Source organism: Engraulis encrasicolus, chromosome 24 (genome assembly GCF_034702125.1).
Source record: "Engraulis encrasicolus isolate BLACKSEA-1 chromosome 24, IST_EnEncr_1.0, whole genome shotgun sequence".
In the NCBI taxonomy this organism is placed as follows: domain Eukaryota; kingdom Metazoa; phylum Chordata; class Actinopteri; order Clupeiformes; family Engraulidae; genus Engraulis; species Engraulis encrasicolus.
Genome location: NC_085880.1, coordinates 48,607,368 through 48,618,421, shown reverse-complemented (window position 1 = coordinate 48,618,421; position 11,054 = coordinate 48,607,368).

Here is an 11,054-nt window from a genome sequence, read left to right as displayed (position 1 = left end):
AAGGCTAAAGTTGCCAAAGTAGCTAGCCCATAGTGTGTATGTGTGTGTGCGTGAGAGAGAGAGAGAGAGAGAGAGAGAGAGAGAGAGAGAGAGCGAGGAGAGCAGAACTACAATATGGCTGAGATGGCGACAGCTATACGCATCCTCTGTCTCTTACTCCGTGAGTTTAACAGATGCAGTGTGTGTGTGTGTGTGTGTGTGTGTGCGTGTTTACGTCTTGAACCTTACTACATATTTACAAAAGTTAAATAGGAAAGGAAAACGTATATGATGCGCTTATGTGTATTTGATTAACTCGCCTTATTTAGTGTGTTTGTGTGAGTGTGTTTGTGTTTGTGTGTGTGTGTGTCTATAGTCCATAGAGGAGTGCTGATGGACCCCATCCGTGCGTCTGGAGTTGAAGGAGGAAGAGTGGAGATCAGCTGCCCGTATCCAGCCCATCTCAAGTACTTACAAAAATACTTCTGTCGACAACCCTGTGGATATGGAGATGTGCTTATTAAGCCGGGCATACACTGTGCGATATTTTCACTCGTGGGTCTTAAGCTTCTGCTCACACTGCACGATGGAATTTCACTGTTTTAAAAGTTCACAACTCACGACTCACGTCCTTACACTACACGAGCCGACAGTCGGATGCGAGCCAAATTCTTCCACCATACGACGCGACAGGCATGTTTCCCCGGTCTGCAGAGGAGGGAACATGCGCACCTGAGGTGGAGATGAGGTCGCACTCAACAGCGAATCGCACGGCCCTATTTATTTGTGCATGTGAAGTGTCAAATTGGGTCATAGCACTGCTTTAACTGTGCGATTTACGCACGAGCCACGACCAGAATTTCAAACCGTTTTGATTTTCTTGCGACCCTGCGATTGCACGATCGTGAGGAGAAATCGCTTGTCGTTACCCCATGTATACTGCACGATGCGAGACTCACGATTGACCTGCGATTGAGCAAGAAATCGGCCAGACTCTCAAAAAGTCGTGCGAGTGCCAAATCGGGGCAAAAGTCGCAGAGTGTAAGCCCAGCTTAAGTCTGGCAGGTTAGATGATCAGGCTGACAGTGGAAGGTACTCCATCTTGAATGCTGCTAGTTAAGGGACTCTTGTTGTGACCATCAGGAATCTGCAGTTATCGGATGCTGGAGATTACAACTGTGGAGTTAGCCTGTGGGGTGAAGACACGCTAATCAAAGTCAAGCTGACGGTCAGCAAAGCTAGGCCTACCTTGTGTGTGTGTGTGTGTGTGTGTGTGTGTGTGTGTGTGTGCGCGCGCGCGCGTGTGTGTGTGTCTGAGTGAGAGAGAGAGTTATGTATTGAGAGTGAGTGTCAGTGTTGGAGCTTCTGTTAATTCTTTTTCGAGAATCATTGGTTTGTCATTCACCACTAATTTATTGATTTGCCTTTGTTTATTTGTTCATTCATTTTGTTTGCGTGTGCGTGCACGCTTGGCCCTGTGTGTGTGTGTGTGTGTGTGTGTGTGTGTGTGTGTGTGTGTGTGTGTGTGTGTGTGTGAAATGGTAAATTTGTGTCTATGGAAACTCAATTTCGTATTGTGAGCATAAATTAAGAAGTAAAGTGTGCGTTTGTGAGAGAGAGAGAGAGAGAGAGAGAGAGAGAGAGAGAGAGAGAGAGAGAATGTGTGTATAGTGTGTATATGATCTAAATAGAGTAAGCGAGTAACCAATTGGAATGCAGAGTTCGGTACTTCTCAGCTGTCCATTGGCAGTTAAAGCCGCGGGAACTTTCAGCGTACGTTCCATAAAAGAGTGGCGAGTAGGCGAGCAAGCGAAATGCTAGCTTTGTGTGTGTACGCCGCTTTAGACCTAGAGGTTATTCACAGAGGTTCCTTAGAGCTATTAAAGCAGAGGTCAGACGTACCTTTGGGCGAGACCCTAATCCTCAAGAGGATACGGTCACCGAAACGATACCGTTTGTCCAAACGTATTCTAAACAGGTCCTGCAAACCAATAGAAAAATTAAAGATTACTTTGGGAACCTACAAAATAAAATCCAGGGTTTTAGGGACTTTAGACTTGTACCAGCTTTCAGGCGCAACAAAAATCTCCGCGACATTTTGGTACGTGCTAATATTGATGTTAAGAATAGAGTCGACTACCCCCATTTTCTATACACACCTTATGTATACAACAGCGTGTCTGGCCAGGGTAAACCAGTAAATCAACGCATTTCCTTTGAGGAAGAAAATGTAGTGTATGCCATCAAATGCACTTGGTGTGGCGTGATGTACGTGGGGGAGACTACATTTTCGATGAAGGTCAGATTGGGACAAAATCTCTCAGAAATTCGCAGGGATAGGTCACACACCCTTATCCATTCCCACTTTAGATCCCACTCGGTGGAAAAATGATCTATAGCTGGATTACAATCCAACAAACAATGGGACACTAGGGGGCGCCAGAGAGCGGAGAGACAACGGATCAAGTCTCTGAACACAATAGAACCTTGGGGCCTCAATGAAAAGTTCTAACACTTTCTGGTCTTCTTAGTTTATCTTGAGTTTATTTAGTAGGAGGTTATTCTATTCCTGTCCTGGTAGACATTATAAAGGTTCTTTGGGGCTTGTAACCCGTTTAACAGAGCCTTTTTCACTTAGCCTCCCTGTAGCTGATCTATAAAAAGTTGCACACCAATTCCTCAATATATGGGTAGAGTAGTGGTAGAGTGTGTGGTGGCCTTGCAGGTGGTGATAGGTTTGTGCCCCGCTTGGCCTACCACAACCTTAGTCATTTTATGATCCTGCCTTATTTTATTGACTATCAGTGATCCAGGCGGAATGTTTTATTCTTTTGATACCAAACAGACCCTGACCCCAACCCTAATCCAACCCCCTCCCCCCTCCTTCTTTTACCCTTCCTTTGCCCCATTCTTTTCTCTTTCTCTTCTTCTATCTCCTCTGTTTTCAGTGGATATTCTTACTCATTCATTTATTTCCATCCTAGTACACTCCTTTTGATCCTTACAAGATCTGCTGCTCTCGGAGGAGGCGGACGTGTTTCTTCAGAGCTCCCGAGCTCTCTTTCCCCCTCCCTTTCCCCTCTCCCTATCTCCTCTCTCCTATCTCTTTCCCTGCTGTTGCACTCTGTCTTGTCTGACTTAATTCTGCTGAGACTCCACGCTGTCCTGTTCTCCTGAAAAGAAATTAACAATGGATTTGGTCAACTGGTCTTTCAACGCAATTGACACCATCTTTTCGAATATCAATGTGGGTTCGGGGGAGCCCACCTGTCCTGATGGGACAACGGCGGCTGGCTATGTGATGGACTCGTGGGGGAAGTGGAACGTCATGTGTCTGGCTCCGTTAAACATTGAGGACGTAGAAGATGTCTACACTTTCGGCTACTTGGTGGCAAGTTCCTTGGGAATTGGATTATCCTCGGGACTGCTGTACCGCATTTGCTCAAAGGTATGGGCAGCCATTAGTGGCCCCAGGCTGTCCGGCTCAATTGATCGGGTGGGCAGAGAGATTCGAGCACAGAATGTGGTCGTGAATCGCGCTATGGAGGGTTCTGTGACTGGTCATCGCCAGATGGACAAATAGTTGGAAGTGGTTGTGGCCGGACATCGCCACCTTGAAGCTATGGATCGCCGCATTGATGGACTTGTCGCGCACGATCGCCAGATGGAATCAATCGGCTTGGAAGCTTGGTTGCTCCAAATTCAACTGTATGTGAAACGTGTGGCCAGTCACATGAGAATTACTGCAGAATAGAAAAGGAATGTCTGCATAACCTAAACATAAATCTTATTTTGCTTTGGCGCCCCAGCTGCAGCTGCAGCGACCTGACCAAGGTCAGGACGCTTATCTCTCTTTGGAGGACAAGCAATGTATGGACTCTCTGCCTCCTTCCCAACTACCACTGGCAGCTGGAGGTGTTTTTCACTTGCTATGGGACAGTGCAAGGCCGTCCCTGGGACGGTTTGAGCTATGGCTCAGAGTGGGGTGATAAGCTATCCAGTGCCCACCCCTCCCCTTAATCTTCAACGCGTCCTCTGGTTCTTTTTTTTTCTCCTCATCCTTACCCAATGTTGTCTAACACTTGTTGTCTAAGACCAAGATTTGTGATGGTGGATGCACGCAGTGCGCAGCGGCCCCAGGAGTACTAAACTTTGTATTAGTTTTTGCTGCTACTAAGTATTGTACCCCAAAACACAATTTCGTTGCCTTTTTGACAATGACAATAAACTCTTGATTGATTGAAAACCTTAGTTGTGGAAGAGAATGGGTAGAGTAGTGGAATGACTGTGGAATACAATTCATGGAACTCAGAGTTCGAGCCCCATCTGAACACCATCCCTAAGTGTAACCAGAATGGGAACCTACACCCAAACCTCGCCTGGAAGTTTCATCTTAACCCTAACCAAACAACCATATTTTCTCCCCCCCCCCCCCCCCAGGGAGTTAGACCAAATCATCACACAGAAACCAGCGAGATGGGAACATCTTTTCAATCTAGCAGTGGAAAGAATCAGAACCAAACGAAAGGCCAAACTATCGACACGCACCATCGAAATATCTAAGGAATTGCTATTGGCTAATCTTGAAGAACCCATAGAGGCTTTTGGCAGCTCCACACCTGACATAAACAACACACACAACGACACACACAACAACACAACAGATCAAGCACCCGAAAACCAACAGGATGTAGAACTGACAGACGACTACATTATCCTAGACGAACTACGCACACAAACACCACAGGAATCTCGCCCAACACAGACACTACACACAACACAACAAGAGACTGAAGACGAACTGGGTATTGACTTGACAGGGGAATACGATACCTTATTCACAACGGAAAAAAACATTGACCCCACACACATCTGTTACGACCCCACAACGCAACACCACACAGAATAATACACCCACCCAGTCTACACTGCTCTCTCACTTGGCACCACAATTGTCGGCACCGGCACTGCCTCAGCCCACAACGAAATCATTCAGAGTCAACAGACACCTTTCCACACTACAAAAACAGTTGTCCTGGAAACTGGAAATCAAGAGGCCTAAAATTTTCATAGGTGACTCGAACCTCTGCCGGATGGTACAACATAACATACAAAACCTACAAATCGATAGCTACCCAGGGGCATCGTTTGTTCATACCGAATCACTTATTACACGGTCCACTTCCACCTGCATCGTCGACACTATAGTGTTGGCCTTTGGGTTAAACAACAGAAACTCAAAGGTCAAAGAAACCACCGTTAAACTCATCCAAAACATACGCGGTTCAGGAAAAGTACCCTACAAGGAATCACAGAACATTACACCAGAACAGCAAACAGCTCTCAAACAGCTGAAATCGGATAACAGCATCATCATTAAAAAATCGGACAAGGGCAGCTGCCTCGTTATTTTAGATAAAGACCAATATTTAATGGAATATAATGAATATTTTCTGCAGATAAAAGGGACTGCCATGGGCAAAAAATTCGCTCCTGCCTACGCCAACATCTTTATGGCCACATGGGAGGCAGAGGCCCTTTCGAAATGCACTAAGACACCGCTGCATTATTACAGATATTTAGACGACATTTGGGGCATCTGGACATACACGGAACAAGAATTTACAGAATTTACACACACACTCAATAACCATTCCACATCAATAAAACTAAAAACCGAACTACATGACACCACGGTTAATTTTTTGGACACCACAATCTATAAGGGAAGGGATTTTCCTGAGACAGGACAACTCGACATCAAAGTTTATTTCAAAGACACAGACACACACGCTTTACTACATAAATCCAGCTTCCATCCCAAACATACGTTCAAGGGACTGGTCAAATCACAGCTTTTACGTTTCAATAGGATATGTACACAACAAGATGACTTTCTTTCGGCAACAAAAACGCTATTTGCGGCACTTAAACATAGAGGTTACTCTAGACCGTTTTTACGGCATTGCCTCAAAACATATCGAGAGAGGAAATTGCCCACCACTCAAGCTGAAATTATCCCATTGATCACGACGTACTCTACACCAAACATTGCACTAAACAGAATACTGAAACAAAATTTTAAAGACACACTACAAGAAAATGACTATCTAACGGAACACAAAATAATATCAGCCAACAAGCGAAATAAAAATCTGCAGGACTACCTGGTACATGCGAAAATCAAAACAGGCGACATTGCCAAACCAAAATACAACACCGATGCCTACACATACCAGAAATGGTTTTACAATGCTGACAAAACACACATCTATCCCATCAAAAAAATGAAGAGCATGATACTGTGGCACTCCGTTTACTTCTTTTTTAATAGTACAAAGGCAAATAGACTGCCCGACGCGTTTCGATAAAAGGTCTTTGTCAGGGTGCAGTCACTCAATTGCAAGGCATAATATATTACAGCTGTCATTGGTGGTGGGCGTGGCCCGTCCACTTCACCAAAATTAGCAGACAGGTATGACACTTAAAGGGTTATGCCACTATTTTGGGGCTTAATACAGTTAAAATCGTTGGCCAGGGTTTATAAAGGTGGTAAAGTATCTTATTTTTCATGTTAAGCGTTGTCTTGCTTTAAGACAAGTTAAAAGAGGGAATATGTCGCTAAGCTAGTGCAAGTCAATGGATCCGTGTAGCATTGTAGCATGCTACATGGATACATTGACTTTCACTAGCTTAGCGACATATTCCTTCTTTTAACTTATCTTAAAGCAAGGCAATGCTTAACCTGAAAAATAAGACACTTTACCACCTTTATAAACCCCAGTCAACGATTTTAACTGTAGTAAGCCCCAAAATAGTGGCATACTCCTTTAATCACACAAGGCAATTAACAACATTTAAATTACACAAAGTACTGTTCAGGTAAGTATCAGGGTAATATTGTACACACAAATCATGAAACTTTTTTTGTGGGTCCATAGCTGATATTTTTTACCATTCTTGTGAAAAACAACTAACTAACAACTCCTTGGCAGACCTGTGTCCTTTATTGTGATTGTGCCCTATGTCTCTTTTATAATTTCCATGTCCTCTAGCTGTGGACTGTTCACCTTTGATTGTTTTATATTGGCAAAGTGATTGTTCATGCTATAGCCTATGCCTTCTGTGATTTGCCAATGCTCAATGCTACATATTAGTCACATTGTTGATGATTGGCAGCATGCCTTTCATTAGGCTACCATCTAAAACAAAATAAAAAATTAAAAGCACAATTTTCATTGGCCAACACCCATAGGCCTACATATTCTACAGCAGTGCAGCGGTCCCCAACCCAGAGTGCAGTAATACGCCTATACATAGTCCCATATATATTTTTGTAATAACAATACAACATACTGTCGGGTTACTTTGAGCGTTCACTTAAGGGCCAAAACATACCAAGGCGGAACGGAACGGTCGCAGGACGGACGCGGTCTTTCTGCTTAGTTATTGAATCAGAAATGTCCAAGAATCCCCTTATCCAGTGGCAGTGCATGGATGGTTGTGGAGTGTCAGTTATTGTTTTGGGCTATTTCGCAAGGCTAAACAAACTTTTGAGAGGCAAATCCACTTGTATCATTTCTGATATTCACACATTGACATAGGGCACAATCACAATAAAGGACACAGGTCTGCCAAGGAGTTGTTAGTTAGTTGTTTTTCACAAGAATGGTAAAAAATCCACTTCGTCATTGAGTCCTGGCAGTTTGGTAGCCTGTAAAGTAACAATCCAAAATGTTTCTCTTTGTAGGAGTTTTTTCACTCTGTCACCTCCTCTTATGTTATGAGGTACAGCCTCAAGAACCACTGCTCTAAGGGAGGATGGGCTTACATGCCCTGCCTCTTCATAGTGTACAGCCATAGCATAGTTCTGATTTTTTGTGCGAATTGCAGTCTTATGTTCACCAAGGCGGTCTTTGAACCTTCTTTTAGTTCTTCCAATGTAAAAGTGGCCACAAGGGCATTCCAGACGGTAAACTACACATTTGGTGTTGCAATTGTCACACATCTATCCCATCAGCCACCCACTACCACCCACAACAAAAAACGTGATTTACCTCATCTGGTGTAAACAATGCCACATACAATGGCCCTCATTTATCAAAGCAGCGTACGACGAGAATCATACGTACGTCGTGCGTAGGCCTACGTTCTTTTTCTACGACCAGTTGGCATTTATCAAATCTCATCGTAAGCGCAGGAAAGATGAAGTCCTACGACTGCTCTCAGGGTAGCATGTCATTTTTCCGACGCCTCTTTGGTCCGACGCGTCAATATTCCGAAAATTTCCCATTGATCCTACAGCCCACTAACTCGAAATAATTAAATTAAACCCTTTGCTCCGACCGCTCAATTTTCCGACCCATGGCTGTTTGGGGTTGGTCATTATCCCAGGTCGTATGTCCTGCTTTTCCCGGTGCCAAGTAGACTTCAGCTGCATGCACTGCGACGAGCACATAGATGCCGTCTGAGTCGGTCTAGCTGTGCCCTTACCAAAACCAACCCTAAACATAACCTGTCATTAATGCAATGTTGCCAAGTTTTACAATTGTGCCCTTCCCAAAACCATTCCTAACCCTAACGGTACGTCGTAGAGACTCGGGAGTTGGTCGCGTCAGACATAATTTGGGGTCAAGGAACACGCCTGTCTTGGTCCCGTGTTTCCGGTTATAGCTCAAATGAAAGAAGAGGTCTTCCCGAAAACAATACACTTAGCCCCATCTCTCTGTGACCTTCCCATCCAGAGATATGGAGACATTAAGCTTGTGATGAAATTACATAGGAAACTAGAAATGCATTCAGAGAACGCAGACCTCCGCCAAGGAAGTTCAGTTCGTTTTGGACATAGGTATAGAGTCATGATGTGGTTTCATGCATTTAGGCCTAATAGGCTACATAGCATTTGTGTTCAGGTAATTGAACCGTCAAGTTGTAACCAAATTACAGTTCTCTCTGTCTCTTTTATAATTTCCATGTCCTCTAGCTGTGGACTGTTCACCTTTGATTGTTTTATATTGGCAAAGTGATTGTTCATGCTATAGCCTATGCCTTCTGTGATTTGCCAATGCTCAATGCTACATATTAGTCACATTGTTGATGATTGGCAGCATGCCTTTCATTAGGCTACCATCTAAAACAAAATAAAAAATTAAAAGCACAATTTTCATTGGCCAACACCCATAGGCCTACATATTCTACAGCAGTGCAGCGGTCCCCAACCCAGAGTGCAGTAATACGCCTATACATAGTCCCATATATATTTTTGTAATAACAATACAACATACTGTCGGGTTACTTTGAGCGTTCACTTAATTATTGAATCAGAAATGTCCAAGAATCCCCTTATCCAGTGGCAGTGCATGGATGGTTGTGGAGTGTCAGTTATTGTTTTGGGCTATTTCGCAAGGCTAAACAAACTTTTGAGAGGCAAATCCACTTGTATCATTTCTAGCTGTTTCAATATCGTGACACCAACGTTGTACTACAAACGCAATTGCTTAGCGAGAGACATGCCGACTCGACTGGTCGCAGCTAGCGGAATCATTGCCTACCCCGACACTACACTTGTTGGAGAAGTTCCTCCTACCTGGGAATCCGTTCATGAGGGTTATTGCGAGTTGGTCTTGGCGCTGCAGGTAGATGATCGGCACCCGGGCCTGCTCGCTATTTCGTATTGAAAATCACTGTTCGCCGCATCTCCAGGGTTCATTCGTTATGAAGTCTAGGAACTAGTCTATGGAATGTTTTGTAGTGCTGATGGCTTCAGTGCGCGGATTGGGGAAGCAGCAAATCACCGCGGACTAACGCAATTCGCGCGCGCCTTTCTGTGAGCTTCATTTCATATGAATGTTTTGTGACAGCATTGTGAACTTAAACGATCTGCGAGGCTGTAGCTAAGGCTGCTTTTTGATAGCGATTTTGACTGCGGTAAGAATTTCACTTCAATGCTCTGCCCCGGTGTGGCTGCGTGAAGGTACGCCAGCTCAGGGCTCCTCCTCACAGAGCCGTCCTCAGTGGTCCTTGCGCGCCCTGTGGCAGGCCATGTAATAGCAGCGTGACGAACACACACAAATTCGGGCGGCAGGCCATGTAATAGCAGCGTGACGAACACACACACAAATTCGGGCGATCACATAACCTCCTGGCGGAGGTAATGAATTTACACCCATGTGTCTAAATATCATATAGTTATATAAAATGACTTCTATATCAAAGAATAACCATGAAGTATTTAAAATAAGTATTGATGTTGGGAGTTAATACTCCATAAATGATAAAACGTTGGACTTTTAGTAAAATAATCAAAATCCTTTTTCAATATGGCTAAGAGACATTAAAGTGATACTGTCCCATTTTTTGAAATAAGCTTATTTGACACCTCCCCTTGAGTTAAATAATAGGGTTTTACCGTTCTCCTGTACTTTCAACCGTTCTCTGGGTATGGCAGTGCAGATTTTACCTTCATGCTAGCAGTTAACATTGAGTCCTATGAGACCAGCTGGCGGCTAACTGGTCTCATAGGACTCAATGTTAACTGCTAGCTTGGAGGTAAAATTTGCACTGCCATAGCTACAAAACGGTTGAAAGTACTGGATAACGGTAAAACCCTATTATTTAACTCAAGGGGAGGTGTAAAATACATTTATTTCCAAAAATGGGACAGTATCACTTTAAGCTTGTGATGAAATTACATAGGAGAGTGATTCTACAAATCGACTGCGCTTTTAAGTCCATGGATTTTATTTGCCAATTCCACTAACTATTAACTGCATCCAATGATGTTTTGGACATTAGAAAACATTTATCTTTCATATAATACAGAAAGTGTAGACATGGCATTATTTCCCTCTGCAAGAATGAATATTTAATACTGGTTTTGGGCGTTTTCATGCCGTCCCGTTTTCCAAATGTCAGATTCAGTCTTCATATTAGCATGTAAAGAAACTTGTTTTGCCCAAGACGATTGCAAATGTTGATTCACAGTAATCATCACAATATGACAAAACTGTCAGAAAGACCACTGTCCTTTCCATTATAGTCAGCCTGCCAAGACCCTAAAATAAATGTTTGATGGC